This window comes from Erinaceus europaeus, chromosome 7 (genome assembly GCF_950295315.1).
Source record: "Erinaceus europaeus chromosome 7, mEriEur2.1, whole genome shotgun sequence".
Taxonomy (NCBI): domain Eukaryota; kingdom Metazoa; phylum Chordata; class Mammalia; order Eulipotyphla; family Erinaceidae; genus Erinaceus; species Erinaceus europaeus.
In genome coordinates, this window is record NC_080168.1 from 68328321 (window position 1) to 68351592 (window position 23272).

At 43.0% G+C, this 23272-nt stretch overlaps 1 pseudogene; it reads right to left on the reverse strand.

The window, feature by feature from the left end:
• Window positions 1–23272, reverse strand: part of LOC103123058 (arylsulfatase J-like) — an 80088-nt pseudogene that overhangs the window by 17787 nt on the left and 39029 nt on the right.

Here is a 23272-nt window from a genome sequence, read left to right on the forward strand (position 1 = left end):
CTAAAGCAACCAGAAGGACAGAAATCACTAAAGTTAGAGCAGAAATAAACAACATCGAAAATAAAAGAACCATACAAAAGATCAATGAAGCCAAATGTTAGTTCTTTGAAAGATTAAACAAATTGACAAACCCCTAGCCAGACTCACCAAAAAAAGAGAGAAGACTCAAATTAATAGAATTATAAATGATGGAGGAAATATCACAACTGACACCAGAGAAATCCAGAGAATCCTGCGAAACTTCTATAAAGAACTCTACGCCACCAAGCTAGAGAATCTGGAATAAATGGAACAATTCCTAGAAGCATATGCCCTTCCAAAACTGAACCAAGAAGAAGAACAAAATCTAAATGCATCAATCACAGACAAAGAAATTGAAACCATTATTAAGAACCTCCCCAACAACAAAAGTCTAAAGCAGAAACAAACCAATGGGACTACATCAAATTGAAAAGCTTCTGCACATCTGAAGAAACTACTAAACAAACAAAGAGACCCCTCACAGAATGGGAGAAGATCTTCACATGCCATACATCAGACAAGAAACTAACCACCAAAATATATAAAGAGCTCAGCAAACTTAGCAACAAAAAAGCAAATGACCCCATCCAAAAATGGGCAGAGGATATGAACAAAACATTCACCTCAGAGGAGATCCAAAAGGCTAAAAAACATATGAAAAACTGCTCTAGGTCACTGATCGTCAGAGAAATGCAAATTAAGACAACATTGAGATACCACCTCACTCCTGTAAGAACGGCATACATCAAAAAGGACAGCAGCAACAAATGCTGGAGGGGCTGTGGGGACAGAGGAACCCTTTTGCATTGCTGGTGGGAATGTAAATTGGTCCAGCCTCTGTGGAGAGCAGTCTGGAAAACTCTCACAAGGCTGGAAATGGACCTTCCATATGATCCAGTAATTCCTCTCCTGGGGTTATACCCCAAGGACTCCATAACACCCAACCAAAAAGGGGTGTGTACTCCTATGTTCATAGCAGCACAATTCATAATAGCTAAAACTTGGAAGCAACCCAGGTGCCCAACAACAAATGAGTGCTAAGAAATCTGTGGTATATATACACAATGGAATACTATACAGCTATCATGAACAATGAACCCACCTTCTCTGACCCATCTTGGACAGAGCTAGAAGGAATTCTGTTAAGTGAGCTATGTAAGAAAGATAAAGATGAGTATGGGATGATCCCACTCATCAACAGAATTTGAGAAAGAAGATCTGAAAGGGAAACTAAAATCAGGATCTGACTAAATTGAAAGTAGGGCATCAAAGTAAAAACCCTGTGGTGAGGGGTAGACATGCAGCTTCCTGGGCCGGTGGGGGGTGGGGGTGAGTGGGTGGGATGGGACACAGTCTTTTGGTGGTGGGAATGGTGTTTATGTACACTCCTAGTAAAGTGTAGTTATATAGATCACTAGTTGGTTAATATGAGAATTGGAAAATTAATTGTATGTCTTGAAGTTTTTAAAACACAGACTGAGTTTTCTTAATATGTAGGCTGTGTATTTGATATGCGGACTCTCTCAAAAACCTAGACCAAGTAGACCAGAAGCAACCAATGGCACAGCTATATACAAGATACTTGGTACTGTACAGCAAACCCTAACAAAAGGACTTTTCAAAGTTAACCCAATTACCAAATAATGTGATGATAACATTAACTATCCATTGTCTTTTTGAACCCTAAGACAGCAGGAACCTCGCATCTCCACTATAGAGCCCCTATTTCCCCCAGTCCTGGAACCTTAGGATAGGGCCCACTTTCCCGCATGCCTCTCCCAATCCATATCAAATAATATTGCATCTGCTGATCACAACCTAATCAACGCAACGATTGCCACCTCAACATGCTTCAGCTCAGACTGTGTCCAGAGACTTCATGTGTGGAATGACAACCCTTCAGCTTCATTACTTGGGGAGACCTTTCCTTTCATAGTATTCTCTAATTCCATCCCAGGTGTTCACTTTCTAACAACGTCCCAAAACCTAGATATATACCAGTTTCTGTGAGAGAGAGCATATGTTCACACGTATCCATAAACTACTGCAGAATATATACCTGAAAGTAGAAGTACACTAGAGTTTGCAGTGAGTACCCCCCTAACACTTCCTCTCCACTGTTCCAAGCTTTGGGTCCATGATTGCTCAACAATTTGTTGGCTTTGTATGTTAACTCTCTTTTCAGTCACCAGGTTCCAGATGTCATCAGGATGCCAGCCAGGCTTCCTTGGACTGAAGACCCCACCAATGTGTCCTGGAGCTCTGCTTCCCCAGAGACCCACCCTACTAGGGAAAGAGAGAGGAAGACTGGGAGTATGGACTGACCAGTCAATGTCCATGTTCAGCGGGGAAGCAATTACAGAAGCCAGACCTTCCACCTTCTGCGGCCCACAATGACCCTGGGTCCATGCTCCCAGAGGGATGGAGAATGGGAAAGCTATCAGGGGAGGGGATGGGATGTGGAGATTGGGTGGTGGGAATTGTGTGAAGTTGTACCCCTCCTACCCTATGGATTTGTTAATTTATCCTTTCTTAAATAACAAATTTTAAAAAATCACATTCAAAAATGCAAGACATGTGTTTTCATGGTCAGTGATTTGTTTGTATATTGAACACAACGTTTGCTTCTTTTGTGTTAAAATGAAGTCGCAATATTGCAAAAAAAAAAGGGGGGGAGGTGGCTTCAGATTACATATGTGAGAAAGAATATAAATGCCAGAATTTTATTTCCATGGTTTAAGTGCATCTTTTAATTCTGTGGTCTACTGGAAGTTTCAAAATTTCTATGAATAAATAACAAGTCAGTCATGCACACACAGATAATAAGATGTCCCCTTTGGAAAACATCTCAGAACTCAGTGATTACCACTTCATGCTCCATACAAAGGTGCTGAAGAAAAGCCAGTTCACCCTGAGTGATATACACTAGAGCAGCAAATCTTTTCAGATTTTCATGTTGTTTGAAAACCTTTTTTAAAAGAAACTAAGCCTGCAAAAGAACATTTCTTTTCAGGTAAATATTAAGGTAAGTAATCTGCCTCAAACTGTTGTAAGCATTTTTCTGAAGAGCTCCAAAATCTCGTAACTTCTAAAGCTAGCAGCAGTATGTGTATGTGTGTGTGGGTGGGGAAGGTTGGGTGAACAGGTCATTTCTGTTGATCCTCGGTCCAGTGTTCTGTCCTCTTAACAGTTAACTACACATGACATTTTCTTTCAGATGTCTCCTCTTCAACATCTCCAAAGCACAGTTCTGATCTAGTGAATCAGTTTCTTATCATTGAATCTTTCTGGCCCATCATGAATTAAAGTAATAAAGATTTATGAGACACTTTGACTGTTAGGGCATTAGAGTCACATTAGTGAACAACTTCATGGTCTTAAAGGAGCCAACATCTGGGTTTTACGAGAGAATCAGCACTTCACTTTCTGATATCACCCTTTCTGAATCCCAACCCTGGTAGGAGCAACCTCATTTTACTATTATCTTATATTTATATAGCTGCATTGATCACATGCAGGCTTTGTTTTTTTCACTTGTTTGCATGTTTTACTAAGAGAGACAGATGGAACATCCCTTTGGCAGATGTCATACCAGGGGTGAAACGGATGTTTTTGAGTTAGTTCCCTGCTTTCTCCACTATGTCTGGGCTCCTTACCTAGCACTGAACCAAAATGAATTCAGTCACTATGTTTCACTTTACATTTGTTCAGTAAGATTTTTTGGATCATGTGGTAGCTGCCATTAACTTGGAATTAACTGTTTCACCAAGATGTGTCTAGATGGCTGTATGTTATTAAATAATAGTTGGTTTCAGGAAAAAACATAATGCAACTCTGATGCCAAATGGTACCATTTAAAGTTAGAACACTCCACCTTGCACCTTGCTAGTGTCTTTTTTCTTTATCACTGTCACTGTTATCTACCAGTCACAGAAACAGAACTCCCTCTAAGTCTTTATTCTTAATCTTCTTATTTCAGGCTGTGTTTATTCTGGCATTAAGTAAAACCTATCTTATCACTGGTTGATAATCTTTTGAATTTTTTGTTCTCTCTTCTATCCTGTCATTAGGATACCTTTTTGTTTCCTGCCAGTCTCTCTGCTATAGACTTAAAGAAACAACCATGAGGCAGTAGAACCATTGTAGTATTTTGCAGAATCTATGCAGAAGAAAAGTTAAGCATTAGTTTCCAGCAATTATTCCACAACAGTCCAACCCACATCTTGTAAGTGAATGATTTGTTTTCTTGTCCTCTTTTCTCTTGGCCGGGCCAGTGGAATAGTATGTGAAGACAAAGGAGAAACTTGAAGGGCTGATTTTATCTGAAGAGTTTTCTCCACTGTGCAGACACTATTTCCCCAGGGTTACTTTCCAGAAAAGTCCATGTGCCCTGGTGTGGATGTTAAAGTGTTTCATGTCTCCTCCAGCATCACATCACATCACATCAGGGATGTTACTAAATTACTACAATCAATTCTTTTCCTTGCTTCCAGGGTGTTACTGGGGCTTTGCTCCCTGACAATTCCACCACTAATATAATAGTGATAGTAGTTATTATTATTATTAGATAGATATTAAATGGTAAGGAGAGGGAAGGGGAGAGAGAAGAAGAAGAGGATGAAAGGAGGAGGACGATAAGGAGAACAATGAATATGACTGACAGGGCAGCACTATTTCAGCACTTATGAAGTTTTCATTTTGCTTTGTGTTCCCCTGTGGTGGCTGGAGACATGAACTCCCCATCTTCATATCTTCATGCATGTTAAGCGTGTGCTCTACCTGGTGGTGCACCATCTTCCAGTTGCCTACAGTTGATTCTTTAAAAGCATCAAAATGAACATCATTATATATTTTTAAATCATTGCATTTCCTTCTAAAAATATATGTGTTTAAGAGACCTGGGGGGGGGTTGTTATTGCTGCTATGTCATAATACTTTTCTTACATTTTTGTGACTTATTACCAATAGTCTACTTTCTTGAGAGTGACTATATAATCAACAAGGCTGTCCTGTGTATGTTGTCAGTAAAGTATTTTCCTTGAAAAGTGGGAGGTGACTCTTGGTATAGGTGTAATAGATCAGGGAAGTTGCTCAAATTGGGCAGAAAGCCTGATCCTGCTTTAAAGGGATGAAAGGGAGGTTGGGACCCTCTGCCAGAAGCCCTACTTTCAGTCTTTCTATCCATCTGAATAAAAAGTGCCACATTGAAAGGAGGTCTTGTAAACAACAGAACAAGTTCTGAGTCCTACATGGGAATCAGCAAATCCACTTCTGGCAGGCAAGAGTATGAAGTGCTCAGTTCCTCCAGATCAAAAGCAGGTCATGGGAGAAAGGATCATCTGTGCTGTGTCTATGTGGACACCCTGGAAAATCTCCGCACAGACTCAGAGATGTGAGAGCACAGCAGCACTCAGGAAGTGCAATGACACTTGCGTGACCAGATAAGGCTTAACAGAAATGTCACACAATTTCAAATTAAGGGACTTAAGGAAAGGATTTAAAAATTGTAGGAGAGGGGGACCTGACTGTAGCACGGCAGGTTAAGTGCACATGGAACAAGAGCAAGGACCAGCATTAGGATCCCGCTTAGAGCCTGGGGCTCCCCACCTGCAGGGGGGGTCACTTCACAGATGGTGAAGCAAGTCTGCAGGTGTCTGTCTTTTCTCCCCACCCCTGTCTCCTCCTCCTCTCTTGATTTCTCTCTGCCCTATCCAACAACAATAACAAAAACAACAAGGGTGACAAAATGGGAAAAATGACCTCCAGAAGCAGTGGATTCATAGTGCAGGCACTGAACCCCAGCAATAACCCTGGAGGCAATAAATAAATTAATTAATTAATTAATTAATTTTAAAAATGTAGAAGAGACTTTAGATCCAGCACTCTTTAAGAAAGAAATTTGTTACCAGCTGATGGTGTGTCTGGTTACAGTGCTCGAGGAATTGGGTTTAAGCACCTGGCCCCATCTGCAGGGGGAAAGTTTCATGAGCAGTGAAGCAGTGCAGTAGGCATCTCTCTCTCTTCATTTCTATCTCTTTTTCCCCCTCTCAATTTCTCTGTGTCTATCCAAAATAAATAAATGAATAAAAAAGTAAAGAAATTGAATTATTTTCATTTGTATCAGAGAATTTTTACAGTATTATCAAGAAAGGGAAAGCCAGGGTTCAGCTGTTCTGAGGGAGACTGAACCTTTTGATCTTAGTACTGGGAGATTAGGTAAAATGAATGCACTGAAACAAACATCTATCTCAGCAGAGCTTCTCTGTGTCTGTCCAGATGTTAACTCTTTGGCTGAGGAAACCACAGCAGAATCCAGTACTAATGCAACTTACAGGTGGTTTATAGCCTGGTCTGGAGCATCTTGCTAGCTCAGAGGAAAAAAAAAAGAGATAACCAATGTTTTTTTTTTTCTTTCTAATGACTTATTCTGTCAAGGGGAAATGCTCATTTTTAGCCATGTCAAATTAAAAATCAAAATTGAGTGCACCTCAAATTGAACAGAAGTAGATCCTTTAGAAGCATAACTAAAAATACAGGTGCAGTGCCAACCACCAAGTACTGCCCAGACTCTTTTACCTTGACATTAACCCAAGAGGGCTGGTGAAATAACTCACATGCATAGTGCGCTATAAATAGAACAGGAAAGAGGTGTGTGTGTTTGTGTGTGTGTGTGTGTGTGTGTATAAACACTTGATGTTTAGTCTGTCTAAAATAGCATTTTCATATGATGGAAATAGAGAGGAATGTTGAGTTCACACTTTGGCCCTTATGTAATACTGATTTCCTTTTCCCACAGTCAGCTGACCAACTCTGCATGTGCTAATTACTTGTAGGGTGTAAGCATGTCAACTTGAGGTGGCAAAGTAATGAGAATGGTCAGTTCACCCAGTTAAAACCATCTTGGGACAGTCTTAGGGGCAGGCAACACCCTAACTCTGACATAAACTCCCTTCATCTCCACCATGGTTGCTTTCTGTTAGTAAGTAACTGAGGCAGAAGTTAAATACATTCTTTTCCCTGGACTACACTGCTAAGTGGAGTGTGTGTGTGTGTGTGTGTGTGTGTGTGTGTGTGTGTGTGTGTGTGTGTGTGTGTTACTTCAATGAATGCATCAAATGATAAAGCTTTAGGAAGTCAGGAAGGGACAGGAGAAGAGAAACTGTTGAAGAAGTTTTCTGATCCCAAACTTCCTGATACTTGTTATGAGAAATCCTTTGCCTCCATGCTTGCTAAATATATGTTTGCTTTTTGTGGTGTGTCTGTCAGGTTCACATTCCCTTGACTAATAGATCATGAGGCTTATTTTTCAGTAAGTGTCCCTTCCTGCAAAATCCTGCTCTAGGGCAAAGTTGGATATGACTGAGATTTTTTTTTCTGGCCTGAAGGCTAGTGGGTATTTCACCCATGCAGTTACCCATGATTCTGATGCCTGGCTTCTGCTCTGAGGGTCTGGAGTTTGTGCATGGGATCACTGGAATATACTTAATATGCTGTGGCATTAAAAAAATGTACCTAATGTAATGACATTGGACAGTGACAGTTTTAAGCACCATTACCTAAACTCTGTTTTTCATCACCTTGAAAATATGGTCTAACCTTTTGATACTAATATTTAACCACCTATTATTTATGCCTTCACATTTACTCCTTATGTATGTTTCACTTTAAAAAAAACTTTAATCTTCCTCATTCCTTTTTGATGTAAGGCATAATTTTAGCAAGAAATACATATTGCTAGAAGCTTGGGATGGGGGCTCACATGGGACACTGCCCCAGCTCAGAATGTCTAGTGTGTGTCTCACTTGGCCTCTTCTAAGCAGCTGTATGGTGACTGTGGTCATTCTCTCTATTCTACTCTGAGACTCAGTTAATCTCAGGCCTTGGAAACTGGCCAGGGTTCTCTACCTGGGAAGTTGCCATAAGAAGCAAAGACCAGGGAGTCAGGTGGTAGCGTAGCGGGTTAAGCTCACATGGTGCAAAGCCCAAGGACCAGCGAAAGGATCCCAGTTTGAGCCCCCCGGCTCCCCACCTGCAGGGGAGTCGTTTCACAAGTGGTGAAGCAGGTCTGCAGGTATCTATCTCTCTCTGTCCCTCTCTGCCTCCCCCTCCTCTCTCCATTTCTCTCTGTTCTATCCAACAACAAGGACATCAATAACAACAACTATAACTACAACAATAAAACAACAAGGGTAAGAAAAGGGAATAAATAAATACTTTAAAAAATACTCACCACAAGAGAGTTTAGTAGGTTCACACAAAGATAAAGATCTCAATATGTGATTCAGTAATCAAGCTCCTAGATATTTGTCAAAATTATTTTTAAAACATGCTTGTTTGTACACAAAAGCAAAGCCACACACATTTTTCATAGTATCTCTGGTCATAATCACTCATAACTGGAAGCAACAAGATGTCCTTCAGTAGGTCGGTGGACGAACACTTGCTTTACAAGGGACTACAGTTTGAAATGCAGAGGGATGATGTATCAAGCAATGTAAAGGCACAAGTGGGTTGTAAGTACAATAGTCAAGGCTAGAAGACTGCATACACATGCTTCAAATTAGCTAGCATTCTGTAGAGAAAATGTCAAGAGAGACAATAAACAGTGTCTTTGTGGGGCAAAGAGAGAGAGGAAATCAGGTACAGAAATGAATTTGGAGGGAGGTAAAACTGTTCAGTTCCTACTGGAATGATGACAACATAAAATTTTGCATTTGTCAAAACAAAGTGTCACAGCAAAAAGTAAATCTTTAAAAATTCAACTGAGAAAATCATTTGAAAGGTTTAAAAGACACCAGAAGGTAAGCTATATGGCAAAATGATGTCAGTGTGTAACACAGTCATTACCTCAGGGAGTAACTGAAAGTTGCTGAGTACAGTAATTTTGCAAAATTGTGTTTGTATTGTTAATGGCAAAAATAACTGCATATAAAAAAACTTACTAGGGGTCAGCAAAGTACCTCACTTGAGGGGGGCCCAGCGGTGGCGTACCTGGTGAAGCACATACACTACAGAGTGTAAGGACTCAGGTTCAAGCCCCTAGTCCCCACCTGCAGGGAGAAAGCTTCACGAATGATGGAGCAGAGCTGAAGGTGTCTTTCTGCCTGCCCCTCTCCTCTCAATTTCTCTATCTCTACCCAATAATAATAATAAAAACAATAGTTCACTTGTGTGGTGTGCTGGGTCTCCATGTGTGCCATGCAGGATCCAGCCTGGCCCCCACCACAGTGAAGGAAACTTCCAGGCTGTGGTCTCACTCTGCCTTGCTGCCTCTCTTTATTTTTAAAAATATTACTTTAGGGAAAAAAAGGATTCCACCTTTTTTGAAATATATGTTTTAAAATATATTTATTCATTATTGGATAGAGACAGAGAAATTGGGAGGGGAAGATGGAGTGGGAGAGAGACAGAGAGACACCTGCAGCCCTGCTTCACCACTTGTGAACCTTCACCCCCACGCCCCTACAGGCCACCTCTGGCAGAAGACCTCAACAATGTGTCCTAAAACCTCCCCTCTGCAGAGCCCTATCCAACTAGGGAAAGACAGAAACAGGCTGGGGGTATGGATCCACCTGCCAACACCCATGTCCAGCAGAGAAGCAGTTACAGAAGTCAGACCTTCCACTTTTCTGCACCCCATAAAAAACTTTGCTCCATACTCCCAGTGGTCCGGGAGGTGGTCCGGGAGGTGGCACAGTGGATAAAGCATTAGACTCTCAAGAATGAGGTCCTGAGTTTAATCCCCAGCAGGATATGAACAGAGTGATGTCTGGTTCCTTCTCTCTCTCCTCCTATCTTTCTCATTAATAAATAAAATATTTTTAAAAAAGAATAGGGAAGCTTCCAATGGAGGGGACAGGACACAGAACTCTGGTGGTGGGTGCTGTGAACTGTACCCCTATTATATCACAATATTATTAATAATTATTACATCAGTAATAAAAATGAATAAAAATTAATTTTTAAAAAGGTCAGCTTCAGGTCACTCTGCTTCTAGAGCTGTCTGGGTGAAGGTGCATAAAACAGCCCCAGGTTACAAGAGCAGATTCTGAGCAGCTCAGGCACAGACCCTCCCTCATCTGAAGTACGTCTCAAACCTGCCCTCTAGTAATGATGTTCTGTCTCTCTCTCCCTCTCCCTCTCCCTCTCGCTCTCCCTCTCCCTCTTCTTCTCCCCACCCCCTCTCTCTCATGGAGCCTCAAGCTCTTTACATCAGGAATTTCATGCCCATGAAAAAAAAAGTCAATTCTTTCATCTCTAGTATTAAAAGGCAAACAAACCTGGCAAATATTTTTATACACAACTAGAAACAGTAGAGCGAAAGTGCTGATATTTGACCTGAAAACTTACCTACTTAGTAAGTAAGCTCCAGGCAGTGCTTCTTAAAAGCCCATTTCATTGGGGAAGGTTCATGATTGACAGTACAGCTGCTGACACTGGATACAGTTCCCCCCCTTCTCTCTCAGTCCTATCAAATTTGAAAAAAAATAAAATAAAAAGAAAGAAAGAGGGGAAATAAGGCATACAGGACTAGTTATTCATGCTATAGGCACAGAGCCCAATTGCTAACCCAGGCGGCAATGGGAAGTAAGAAAAAAAGACAGAAAGACTATAAAGTTTCTTTAAACACCAGTCACCATATAAAAACACCTGCACAGGGGAAGCTTCACAAGAGGCAGAGCCATGCTGTGGTCTTCTCTCTCTCTCTCTCTCTCTCCTCAATCTGTATTTACATCGCCACATTTCTCCTTCACTGGCTCTCACCTCTAAATTAAAAACAAAACAGCAGTCAGTCATGATCCGTGGAATCTACCAGGTGCCTAACTAAAGAAAGATGTTCATAGAATATAAATTAATATATTCTAAACACCAGATACTAAATATGCCATAGGGAAAAAAACAAAACAATGGTCTAAGAGTAATTTGTGCAATTCACGTGTTAAAATCCATTGTGCAAAAAGCCACATTACACAGAATGCTTAGAAACAACCAGATGGAGGGCTGGGCAGTATCACAGTGAATTAAGCACACTTGGTGCAAAGTGCAAGGACTAGCATAAGGATCCTGGTTTGAGCCCCTGGCTCCTCACCTGCAGGGGAGTCACTTCACAGGTGGTGAAGCAGGTCTGCATTTATCTGTCTTTCTCTCCTTCTCTCTGTCTTCTCCTCCTTTCTCAATTTCTTTCTGTCCTAGCGGACAGCAATAACAGCAATAAGAACAATAATAATAATAACAATGATAAACAACAAGGGCAACAAAAAGGGGGAAAAATAGCTTCCAGGAGCAGTGGATTCGTAGTGCACACACCGAGCCCCAGCGATAACCCTGTAGGCAAAAACAAAACAAAACAAAACAAAAAACAGCTGGTGGTGTTTTTTCTGCCTCCTTGTGGACACGCAATAATGAATAATGCATCTGACTAAGAAAAAGACTATATCTTCTTTAGATAATAATATGTATGTTTATATGGAACCTCAATTAAAAAATCTTTAAGAAACGCACTGTGAGGGGCCAGGGGGGCCAGCATACCTGGCTAAATGCACACACTACAGTGCACAAGGACCCAGGTTCAAACCCCTGGTCCCCACCTGCAGGGGGAAAGCTTCACAAGTGATGAAGCAGGGCTGTGCCTCTCTGTCTCTCTCCCTCTCTATCTCCCCTAACCTCTCAAGTTCTCTGTTTCTATCCCATAATAAATAAATAATTTTAAATGAAATGCACTGTGTACAAAACCTGAGCTGTCCTTTCCACAAAACGCTTAGAAATTCTGGATTGTGGTGTTTTCTGCCACCTTGTGGACACACCATAGAATGCATCTGAATAGACGAATTCATCAACTGCCAGTGTAAGCTTTATATATTCAAAGATATTCGTGTCACTGCGTTTAAAAATAATGGAGGGCAAGGGAGACAGCATAATGGTGATGCAAAGAGAATCTCCTGCCTGACGTTCTGAGGTTCCATGTTCAATCCTTCAAACTAGAGCTGAGCATCAGCCAGAGTTGAGCTTTGCTCTGGTAAAATAATGATAATGGTAATGATAATGATAATGATAATAATATAGAAGTTGGGGATATGGCTCAGTGGTGGACAGCAGATCTTAAATATGTGATCCTAGGTTCAATCCCTGCCCCTCCTGGGCCTGGTTGTTTCTCTATAGCCCTTTCCCTCTTTACATGGATAGAAAGTGCTTTTAAATGAAGAAATACAGACCACAAGCTTCTCAGAAAAGAAGAAAGACCCCCAAGACCACAGGGAGGTAGACAAACACACCAGAGAGCAGTAGCCTCAGGAGAAGAGCAGCTTGTCTGTTCCTGGGGGACTTGATTCCAAAGACCGTATCTGAACTGCACCTTGTGGTGAGCTAGCGGTGCTCTAATTCTGTTATTAAATCGCTCAGCCCAATTATTTCAGGAGGCCTGCTGCCTTCCCTTCTGTGTCTGAGGAATGATCATTTATACCTAAGTGCTCTAGAGCTGGGGCTGCCCTCGGTCAGCAGGGAGCTGCTGTGGTGTATGTGGGGAACTGTAGCTCAATCAAGAGGCCTCCCCTCCACCAGCCCCAGCGAGATGGGGTCAGAGATCTTTTGCCTGCTTGTCTCTCTCTCTCTTTCCTCCTTCTCTCTTCCTCCCTTTATTTGACAGAACAGAGATAAACTGAAGGGGGAGGGATATAGAGAGGGAGAGACAGAGAGACACCTGCAGACTTGCTTCACCATTCCTGAAGCTTCCCTCTTGTAGGTGGGGACCTGGGACTTGGACCTAAGTCCTCATGCACTTTAATATGTTTGCTCAACCACGTATGCCACCACCTAGCCACGTCCATCTCAACAGCTGTTGGTGATGGTACATTACCTTGATGAGCGGCTCTCCTATAGCCTGGGGAAGGTAGTTTCTCTGCACTGAACTCACACATTTTCTGTGGTTTTTGGAAGCTTTCCAACTAAAAGCTACTTAAGCAATGCCTTTAAAAGGGGGGTTCAGACACACCAGGGAGTCAGAGATATATTTGACAATTTAAACCAGCAGGAAACATGGCCGGTGCACCGCTATGTTCCATCGCTGGGGAGCCAGAGACGACCCGAACTGCCCCTGCGGCTACAGACAGACTATGACCCACATAGTCAACGACTGCCACCTCTCCAGATTCAAAGGAGGTCTCGAAACTTTACATCAGGCTCAACCTGATGCTGTTGACTGGCTATGGAAGAAGGGCAAACGCTAGAAGAAGAAGAAGCAGGAAACATATTCATGAAACGGAAACAAGAGTCACAAAAACAAGACACATCCTTGCTTAAAAAGATAATGCTGGGAGTCTGGCAGTAGCAGGGTTAATTAAGCGCACGTGCTGCGAAGCACAAGGACCTGCACAAGGATCCAGGTTCGAGCCCCCAGCTCCCCAACTGCAGGGGAGTCACTTTACTGGCAGTGAAGCAGGTCTGCAGGTGTCTATCTTTCTCTCCCCCTCTCTGTCTTCCCCTCCTCTCTCCATTTCTCTCTGTCCTATCTAACAATGATGACAACAATAACTACAACAACAATAAAAACAAGGGCAACAAAAGGGAAAATAAATAAAATAAAAATTATATATATATATATATGTGGGGAGCCACATGTGCCCTCAAGGTTGCTATTGGCATGGCCATAGAGTTTATGTTAAAAGATAGTTCCTGGGAATCGGGCGGTGGCGCAGCGGGTTTAGCGCAGGTGGCGCTAAGTGCAAGAACTGGCTTGAGGATCCCAGTTTGAGCCCCCGGCTCTTCACCTGCAGGGGAATCACTTCACAGGCAGTGAAGCAGGTCTACAGGTATCTTTCTCTCCCTCTGTCTTTCCCTCCTCTCTCCATTTCTCTCTGTTCTATCCAACAACCACAATATCAGCAATAACAACAATATAATTACAACAAGAACAACTAGGGCAACAAAAGGCAAGATACAGAAAAAAAAAAAAAAGGGGGATAAGATAGTTCCCACTTCCCTACACCTTAGAGTCTTTGTTAAAAGATAAGGTCTTTTTCCCCATGAATCACCCAGGACCTTCCAAATAAACGGCTGACTACCATGACAAATAATATAAAATATAATCATAAATGAATAGGAAAGATACATCCCCCAATACTCAGTTTGTCAAGGCACCAAACCTCTTTTTCTATAAAGCATTCAAATCAGATGCCCTGCTAACCACGAGAAGCAGATTGTTTATGTTTCTTCCACAGGAATCCCAGAAATAAAAAAACATCTGGACCCCTGCACACCCTGACGTCACCCACTAGATGGCACGACTACAGTGGCACACCCCCCGAAACCCTAGATGTCACCTGACGCGATCTGAAGAATCTGATTCGCAGACTCCAAGGACAGAACCTTTTTACTGCCTGTCTGCCTTTCCTGCCTTTGCTTTGACCTGTCACGTTTTGGCAGTTCCAGCTCACAATCTACAGAAAAGCAGAATTCCAGAGGCTGGCCTTCCTCATGCAGCATTTCATCTCCTGCCATTTCTCCCCCAGTCACCTACTTTGGACTGAGATTTCTATTGGACTTGCTGGTATACCCTTTGGACACTTTAGACAATTTTACAGCAGCTTCCTTCCCTTCACGTTGCTGGTTTTTCATAGACTGACCCTGAGTAGTTCATAGACTTTACACACTGTTGCCCTGGGCATTAGATAAAAGGAAAGGGGGAGATGCTGGGAAATTGTGCCAATGCAGTCACATCTGCCATGTTGTCCCCTCACGCTACTGCTAGTTCCCTGGAGAGTTGGGACATTCTTGGAGTGCCTGTTCAGCCATGTTGTGCCCTCAGGACATTGTCTATGTCCCCGCGATATCTGGAGTGCTCTGGTTACTCCTCCCCCCTCCCATTCTCACGAGAGTTATCATCCTATCCTGGAGTGCTATGGTTACTCCTCCCCCTTCCCATTCTCGTGAAAGCTACTCCTATAAAAACCCTTCGTTTTCCGCACCTCGCTCTCTTGCCGGCGCTCCACTCTGGTGTTCAGACGCAGGAAAGGTTACTGTGTGAGGCGGCCATTTTCTCTACCTCCACGTGGCCCAACCTGCTTCTCTAACACCCAACTCTGAGGTTCCAGCGCGAATAAAGATTTGTGTTTCCTCTTCGCTCTGGACCCTCTCTCTCTCTTCTCTGCAGCCCACGCACTACAACATCTGGCTCTACAACATATATATATATAATGCCAGGGGTCAGGTGGTAGCACAGCAGGTTAAGCTCACATGGTACAAAGTGCAAGGACCATGGAGTAAGGATCCTGGTTTGAGCCCCCAACTCCCCACCTGCAGGGGGGGTCTCTTAATGAGTGGTGAAGCAGGTCTGCAGGTGTCTTTCTCTCCTGTCTTACCCTCTTCTCTCCATTTCTCTCTGTCCTATTCAACAACAATAATAATAACCCCGATGATAAAACAACAAGGGAAACAAAAGTTGAAAAAAAAAGTCTCCAGGAGCAGTGGATTTGTGGTGCAGGCATTGAGCCCCAGCAATAACCTTGGAGGCAAAAAAAAAAAAAAAAGATAATGCCAAGGGACTGGATATGGTTGAGCAACCACATTGCCAGGTTCAAGCCCCAGGTTTCCAGCTGCTGGGGTGAGGGGAGTTTTTCGTGAGTGTTGAAGCAGAACTGCAGGTGTCTTTCTCTCTCCCTACCTCCCTAAACCACCCCCCTCAATTTCTCTCTATCCTGTCAAATAAGAGAAAAGAAAAAGAAATGGCCTCCAGGAGCAGTGAAAGCACCTAGCCCTAGCAATAACCCAGGTGACAAGAAAAAAAAAAAAAAAAAAACAACTAAGAATAATATCAAATACTATCTTACAAGCTGTTAATATGACAAAGGAAAATAACTCCCAGGAAACATCAAACCCAAAAAGAGTACTGATGGAGGGCAGGGGTAGATAGCATAATGGTTATGCAAAGATACTCTCATGCCTGAAGCTTCAGAGTCTCAGGTTCAATCCCCTGCACCATAATAGCCAGAGCTGCTCAGTGCTCTGGCAGTGGGGGGCACTGATGGATTTTGTGACACCCCCCACCCCTACCCCAACCCCCACCCCCACTCCTGTCTCTGTTCAGTCTGCTTGCAAACACTTCTCTAGGTTGTGCCAGGCGCCAGGCACTGTCCCAGGAGATTCACAAATGTTGTTTTAATCCCCACAACAATCGGGTGAGCATGGTTATCAATTCCCATCTTAAAGCTGATGAAACTGAGGCCAAGAAAGGTTAATGAACTTGCCCCAGGTCACACGGCTTAGGAGAGGTGGAAGTGGCTGGGAAGCCGGACCTGGCCTGTAGACAGACGGCAGAAGGGAATGTGAAGAGCCCCCCATGATAGGCTGGGCCACTGAGGTACAACTGGGCTTTCCCATGGCCAGGCTGGTTCTGAGCAGCACAGACTTGTCCCAGGAGTTGTCCTGGAGTGGCACACTGGGACCCAGTGCTTGGGTCACAAAGCAGGAGCCACTGTTTACTCCTTTTTTAATAAATATAGATGCATATATGTATTACTTCTCACTTTAATGAGAGAGAGACAGAGACAGATGAAGACTAAGGTCTAGACCAGAGGACTGCTCCACCCTCATAGGGGTACAAGGGACTGAATGAGGGACTTTGGAGCCTCAGGCCTGAAAGTCTCTGGCCAACTATGATGCTGTCTCCCACTGCCCACGGAGTCTCATTCCTCAAGCCTACTTATAAGAACACAGCACCCATCTGGCCAAGTTAAACAAATATGGTGGCCACAGGTCATTGTGGCTGTTCACATTTAAATATTATGTTTTTAAAAATATTCTATTATCTTTATTTTATTTACTGGATAGAGACAGTCAGCAATCATGAGGGAAATGGGTGATAGAGAAGGAGAGACAGAGAGACACCTACAATACTACTTCACCTCTTGCAAAGCTTTCCCCCTGCAGGTGGGGACAAGGAGCTCAAACCTGGGTCCTTGTGCACTGTAACAGGTGCGCTCAACCAGGTGCGCCACCACCCAGCCCCTAATTATGTTTTATTGCCACCAGGGCTATTGCTGGGGCTCAGTACTGGCACTAGGAACCCACCACTCGCAGTGGCCACTTTCCTAGTTTTTTTCTTTCTAATTTTTATTAGATAGGGCAGGCAAAAAAGTGAGAGAGGAGGGGAAGTGAGAGGAGAAAAAGAAAGACATCTGCAAACCTGCATCCCCCCCCAACAAACACCCTAACAGCTGGGAGTGGGGGTTTAAACCTGGGTCCTTGCACTTGGTAATATATGCACTTAACTGGGTGCAGCACTACCTATCCCCCTAATTCTAAAAAAATAAAATTGGATTGGGGAGATAGCATAATGGTTATGCAAAAAAACTTTCATTCCTGAGACACCAAGGTCCCAGGTTCAATCCCTAGCACCACCATCAGCCAGAGCTGAGCAGTGTTCTGGTAATTAATTAACAGCTTCATTGCCTCACATTCAATTCCTTTCCTTTCATAGTATACTCTAATTCCATCTCAGGTGGTTCACTTTCTAACAAAGTCCCAAAACCTAGATATACACCAGTTTCTGTGAATGAGAGCATATGTTCACACGTATCCATAAACTACTGCAAAATATATACCTGAAAGCAGAATTACACTAGAGTTTGCAGTGAGTATCCCCCTAACACTTCCTCTCCACTATTCCAAGCTTTGGGTCCATGATTGCTCAACAATTTGTTTGGCTTTGTATGTTAACTCTCTTTTCAGTCACCAGGTTACAGATATCATCAGGATGCTGGCAGGCTTCCCTGGACTGAAGACCCCACCAATGTGTCCTGGAGCTCAGCTTCCCCAGAGACACACCCTACTAGGGAAAGAGAGAGGCAGACTGGGAGTATGGGCTGACCAGTCAATACCCATGTTCAACGGGAAAGCAATTACAGAAGCCAGACTTTCCACCTTCTACAACCCACAATGACCGTGGGTCCATGCTCCCAGAGGGATGGAGAATGGGAAAGCTATCGGGGAGGGGGTGGGATATGGAGACTGGGTGGTGGGAATTGTGTGGAGTTGTACGTCTCCTACCCTATGGTTTTGTTAATTTATCCTTTCTTAAATAAAAGAAAATATATATATAATTATTTATTTATTTGAGGGAAAGAGAACCAGGGCATCATGCTGTCACATATTATACCAGGGATGGACTCAGGAACTCATGTTTGAGAATCTAGTGCCTTACCCACTGTGCCACCTCCCAGGCCACTCAACACTTTTTAAGAGCTCACCAGCCATGTGTACTTGTGATTGCCACAGGACACGGCATAGGCTACAGGACACTGCTGTCGCCATAGGAAGTGCCGCTGGATGGGGTCAAATTCAAAGATTGCTTTGCAAAGAACTACAATTATTCTTCAGTTCTGGTGGGAGGGGGGACTAAGACAGCCTGAAATTTGTTTATGTATTTATTTATCTCTCATCACCATTCCAAGTCAACTTTTCCAGACAGAGACAGAGAAGGGTCTGACGGTGGTATGCCTGGAAGAGCACATATACTTTCTTGCACAAGGACCCAGGTTCAAGTTCCCAGTCCCCACTTGTAGGGGGAAAGCTTCATGAGAGGCAAAGCAGTGCTGCACATGTCTGTTTTTTCTCTCTCCCTCTCTATCCTCCCTTCCCTTTCAAATTCTCCCAACAAAGAAAGGGGAAAATAAGAGAAAAAATAATTGTAGGGAAAGGTGGATTCATTGTGCAGGCAGAAAACCCCATCAATGACCCCAATGTTAAGAGAAAGAGAGAGAGAGAGAGAGAGAGAGAGAGAGGAGAGAGAGAGAGAGATTTGCATCACAGCACCAAAACTTCCCCCAGTGTAGTGGGGGTAGAGCTGGGTCAAGTGTAGATAAAGTGGGTTTACTATCCAGTGAGCAATCTTCTCAGTCCAGTCTAAAACATCCTTAAATTTGAACTTTTTACTTACTTCACATGAAATAGATCTAGCTCTCAAGCATTCCATGAGAGAGAGAATCCAGAGCATCATTTTAATAAGGGTGGTGCTGGGGGTCAAACCAGTAGCCTGGAATCCCAGGAAGTGGCACAGAGGGTAGAACATAAGATTTGTAAGCAGGGATCCTGAGTTCCATCCCCAGCACCACATATGCCAGAGTAGGTACTGGTCTCTCAGTTCTCTCTCTCCTTAATAAGTAATTTGTTTAAAGAAATGGAGCAGAACCTTATCAAAGTAAGGACAACAAAAGCTGAATAAGGGCAAGAGGCTGGCATACTTTAATGATGACTCTTTAGTCACTATCAGGCCACCACATTTAGCTGAGGCCCTAGCTGGGGAGTCCTGGGACTACCACACAGACAGGATGGGCCTAGACCTCTAACAGACCACTCTCGAAGCTGTCACTGGTCATCTACATCAGGAATAACATAATGGACCTTTTGGGGGCCCCTATAGGACATTTCCCTCATGGTGGATCAACAATGGAGGATGGACAACATACTCTGTCTACCACCTGAGGAAGATGGGTTCTAAAAGTGAGGCAGTTTGGAACATTCCTACTCATGACCACAGAATCTGAGCTCAGACCTAATGGGATGCAGAGGTCACATAGGCTCCTAAGCTGAATATGGGCCCCAGATCAGGTCAAATCCCTGGGGTTTATAAGTCAACAATATTTATACACTTTTCCCACATTTGGGAGCTACTCTCTTCCCTGATCCAGCTTTCTGGTCCTTTGTCCAACCATGATATCATCTCCCCAGATAATAACTTGAGTACACCTGCAGATCAAAGGTCAGGCTCAGGAAAAACTAGTATAGCCATGGGCCCTTTGGAATATACCTAAAATAGACCTAGTAGCTATCTCCAAAACGAAGACCCCCAAATCTTCATCTACAATATTCTTGCCTTTAGGTTCATGATTAGTCAACAATTTGTTTGGCTTTATATCTTACCTCCTTTTTCAGCTACAGGTTCCAGATGCTACCATGATGCCAACCAGACTTACCTGGGTAGATGACCCCACCAATATGTCCTGGAGCCCAACTTCTCCAGAGCAATGTCCCACTAGGGAAAGAGAGACAGTCTGGGAGTATGGATCAGCCTGTCAATGCCCATGTTCAGTGGAGAAGCAATTACAGAAGCCAGACCTTCCACCTTCTGCACCCCATAATGACCTTGGGTTCATATTCCCCGGGGGTTAAAGAATAGGAAAAATATCAAGAGGAAGGGGATGGGATACAGAATTCTAGTGCTGAGAATTATGTGGAATTGTACCCTTCTTATCCTATTCTTTTGTCAGTGTTTCCATTTGATAAATAGAAATAAAAAAATGGAACGGGACCAGGAAATAGCTCTCCTGGTAGTGAACACACTTCACCATGCGCAACAACTCAGGCTTAAATCCCTGGCCATCACATGGGAGCATTGTGCAAAGGAGAAGCTTCATAAGCATTGAGTCAGTGCTGTGGTGTCTCTCCTCTCCCTCTGTCTCTTCTATCATGAAGAAAAGAAAGAAAGAAAACAAGTCCACCAGGAGCAGAGGAATCACACAGACACAAAGCCCTTTCAGGAAGGAAGGACAGAAGGAAGGAGAAGGAAAGGGGAGGGGACTGAAAGGAGAGGAAATGAGCAGTAGGAAGGGGAGAGGAAGGAAGGATGGGGAAGAAAAATCTGAACAAACAAACAAACAAAAAACAATAGCATCAGCCCCTTGTCTCTACCCCTGCACAAGATGGACCCACAGTCCTTTACTCTCTTACCCAGTAGAACCCTGGGCTCTCATCAGGGTGATTTCTCTTCTCTTCTCTCCCTCTCCCTCTCCCTCTCCCTCTCCCTCTCCCTCTCCCTCTCCCTCTCCCTCTCCCTCTCCCTCTCCCTCTCCCTCTCCCTCTCCCTCTCCCTCTCCCTCTCCCTCTTCTTCTCCCTCTCCCTCTCCCTCTCCCTCTCCTTCTCCTCTCTTCATGGAGTTGGGGCCTCAAAAATGCACAATCTCCCTGCTCCCAGGAGGCTTCTTCATTCCAAGAGCTGAGGGAGAGATACTCCAGAGCACCAGAGCTTCCCTTGCTGTGGCACCAGGAAGATAGCTTATTTGTTATGAAAAACACTCTTATGCTTAAGACTCTGAGGTCTCAAGTTCACTTCCAGCATGGAACCTTTGTAGGCCAGAGCTGAGCAGTGCTAGGATATGATGACAATGGTGATGATGATGATGACAATGATGATGATGACAATAATAGCTGGAAAAATGCTAATACTGTTGTATTATAAGATTGCCAGTGGGCCAACTAGAAAAGAAGCAGCAGAGGTCCAGAAGCCAACAGGAGAAGGGAAATAATTAAAATCAGAGCAGATATTAATGAAATAGAAACCAGTAAGCTGAATCAAAGATTAATGAAACCAAAAGTTATTTCTTCAAAAGGATAAATAAAACAATTGACTAGACTGCTCAAAAAAATTAAAATAAGGGAGGAAGAGAGAGAGAGAGAAGAAGAAGTTTTGAGAAAAGCAATCAGGAATGAGAGAGGTAAAACCACAATGGAAGATGGGAAGATACAAAGAATCACACAAGGCCACTATGAACCCACCTATTCAAATAAATTTGACAATCTTGATGAAAAGGATGATTTTTTTTTTGCCTCCAGGATTACTGCTGGGGCTCAGTGCCTGCACTACTAATCCACTGTTCCTGGAGCCCATTCTTTCCCCTTTTGTTGCCTTTGTTGTTTATCATTGTTGTTGTTATTATTGTTGTCGTGTTGTTGGATAGGACAGAGAGAAATCATGAGAGAAGGGGAAGACAGAGGAGGGGAGAGAAAGATAGACACCTGCAGACCTGCTTCATGTGACCCCCTGCGGGTGGGGAGCTGGGGGCTCGAAACTGGATCCCTACTCCAGTCTTGCGCTTTGCAGCATGTGCACTTAACCCTCTGTGCAACTTCCTGGCCCTGAAAAGGATGAATTTCTAAAATTATACCATCTGCCAAGTTAAACCCAAGAGGAAGTTGACAGCTTAAACAAGTCGGTCTCTAATACAAAAACTGAATCAATAATCAAAAATAAAAGTCCAGGTCCAGATAGTTTCACAAATAAATTCTATAAAACTTTTAAAGAAGTAATACAATTGTCCTCAAATTGTTTCAGAGAATCGGAGAGGGGGGACTGTTTCCAAACACATTCTATGAAACTAATATCATATTAATCCCTAAAACAAGAAAAGACTCTATCAAAAAGAGAAAACTACAGACCTATCTCTTGGATGAACACTGATGCCAAAAATCTCAACGAAATCTTGACAATTGAATTCAACAACATATAATAGAATAATTCACCAAGTTCAACTGGGATTCATCTGTGGGAAAAAGGGATGGTTCAATATTCAAAAATCAGTTTAGAATTGTACCTCTCTTATCCTATGTTCTTGTCAATATGTTTTTTAAATAAATTAATTAAAAATGAAAAAAGTGGGGTTATACCCCAAGGACTCCATAACACCCAAGCAAAAAGAGGTGTGTACTCCTATGTTCATAGCAGCACAATTCAGAATAGCTAAAACCTGGAAGCAACCCAGGTGCCCAACAACAGATGAGTGGCTGAGAAAGATGTGGTATATATACACAATGGAATACTATGCAGCTATCAAGAACAATGAACCCACCTTCTCTGACCCATCTTGGACAGAGCTAGAAGGAATTCTGTTAAGTGAGCGAAGTCAGAAAGATAAAGATGAGTATGGGATGATCTCACTCATCAACAGAAGTTGAGTAAGAAGATCTGAAAGGGAAACTAAAAGCAGGACCTGACCAAATTGTAAGTAGGGCACCAAAGTAAAAGCCATGTGGTGAGGGTTAGACATGCAGCTTCCTGGGCCAGTGGGGGGTGGGAGTGGGTGGGAGGGATGGGTCACAGTCTTTTGGTGGTGGGAATGGTGTTTATGTACACTCCTAGCAAAATGTAGACATATAAATCAGTAGTTAATTAATATGAGAGGGGGAAAATCAATTGTGTGTCTCAAAGTTTTTCAAAACACAAACTGAATCTTTTTAATATATAGGCTGTGTATTTGATATGCGGACTCTCTCAAAAGCCTAGACCAAGTAGATTAGAAGCATCCAATAGCACAGCTATATACAAGATACTGGGTACTGTACATCAAGCCCTAACAAAAGGACTTTTCAAAGTTAACCCAATTACCAAATAATGTGATGATAACATCAACTATCCATTGTCTTTTTGAACCCTAAGACAGCAGGAACCTCACATCTCCACTATAGAGCCCCTACTTCCCCCAGTCCT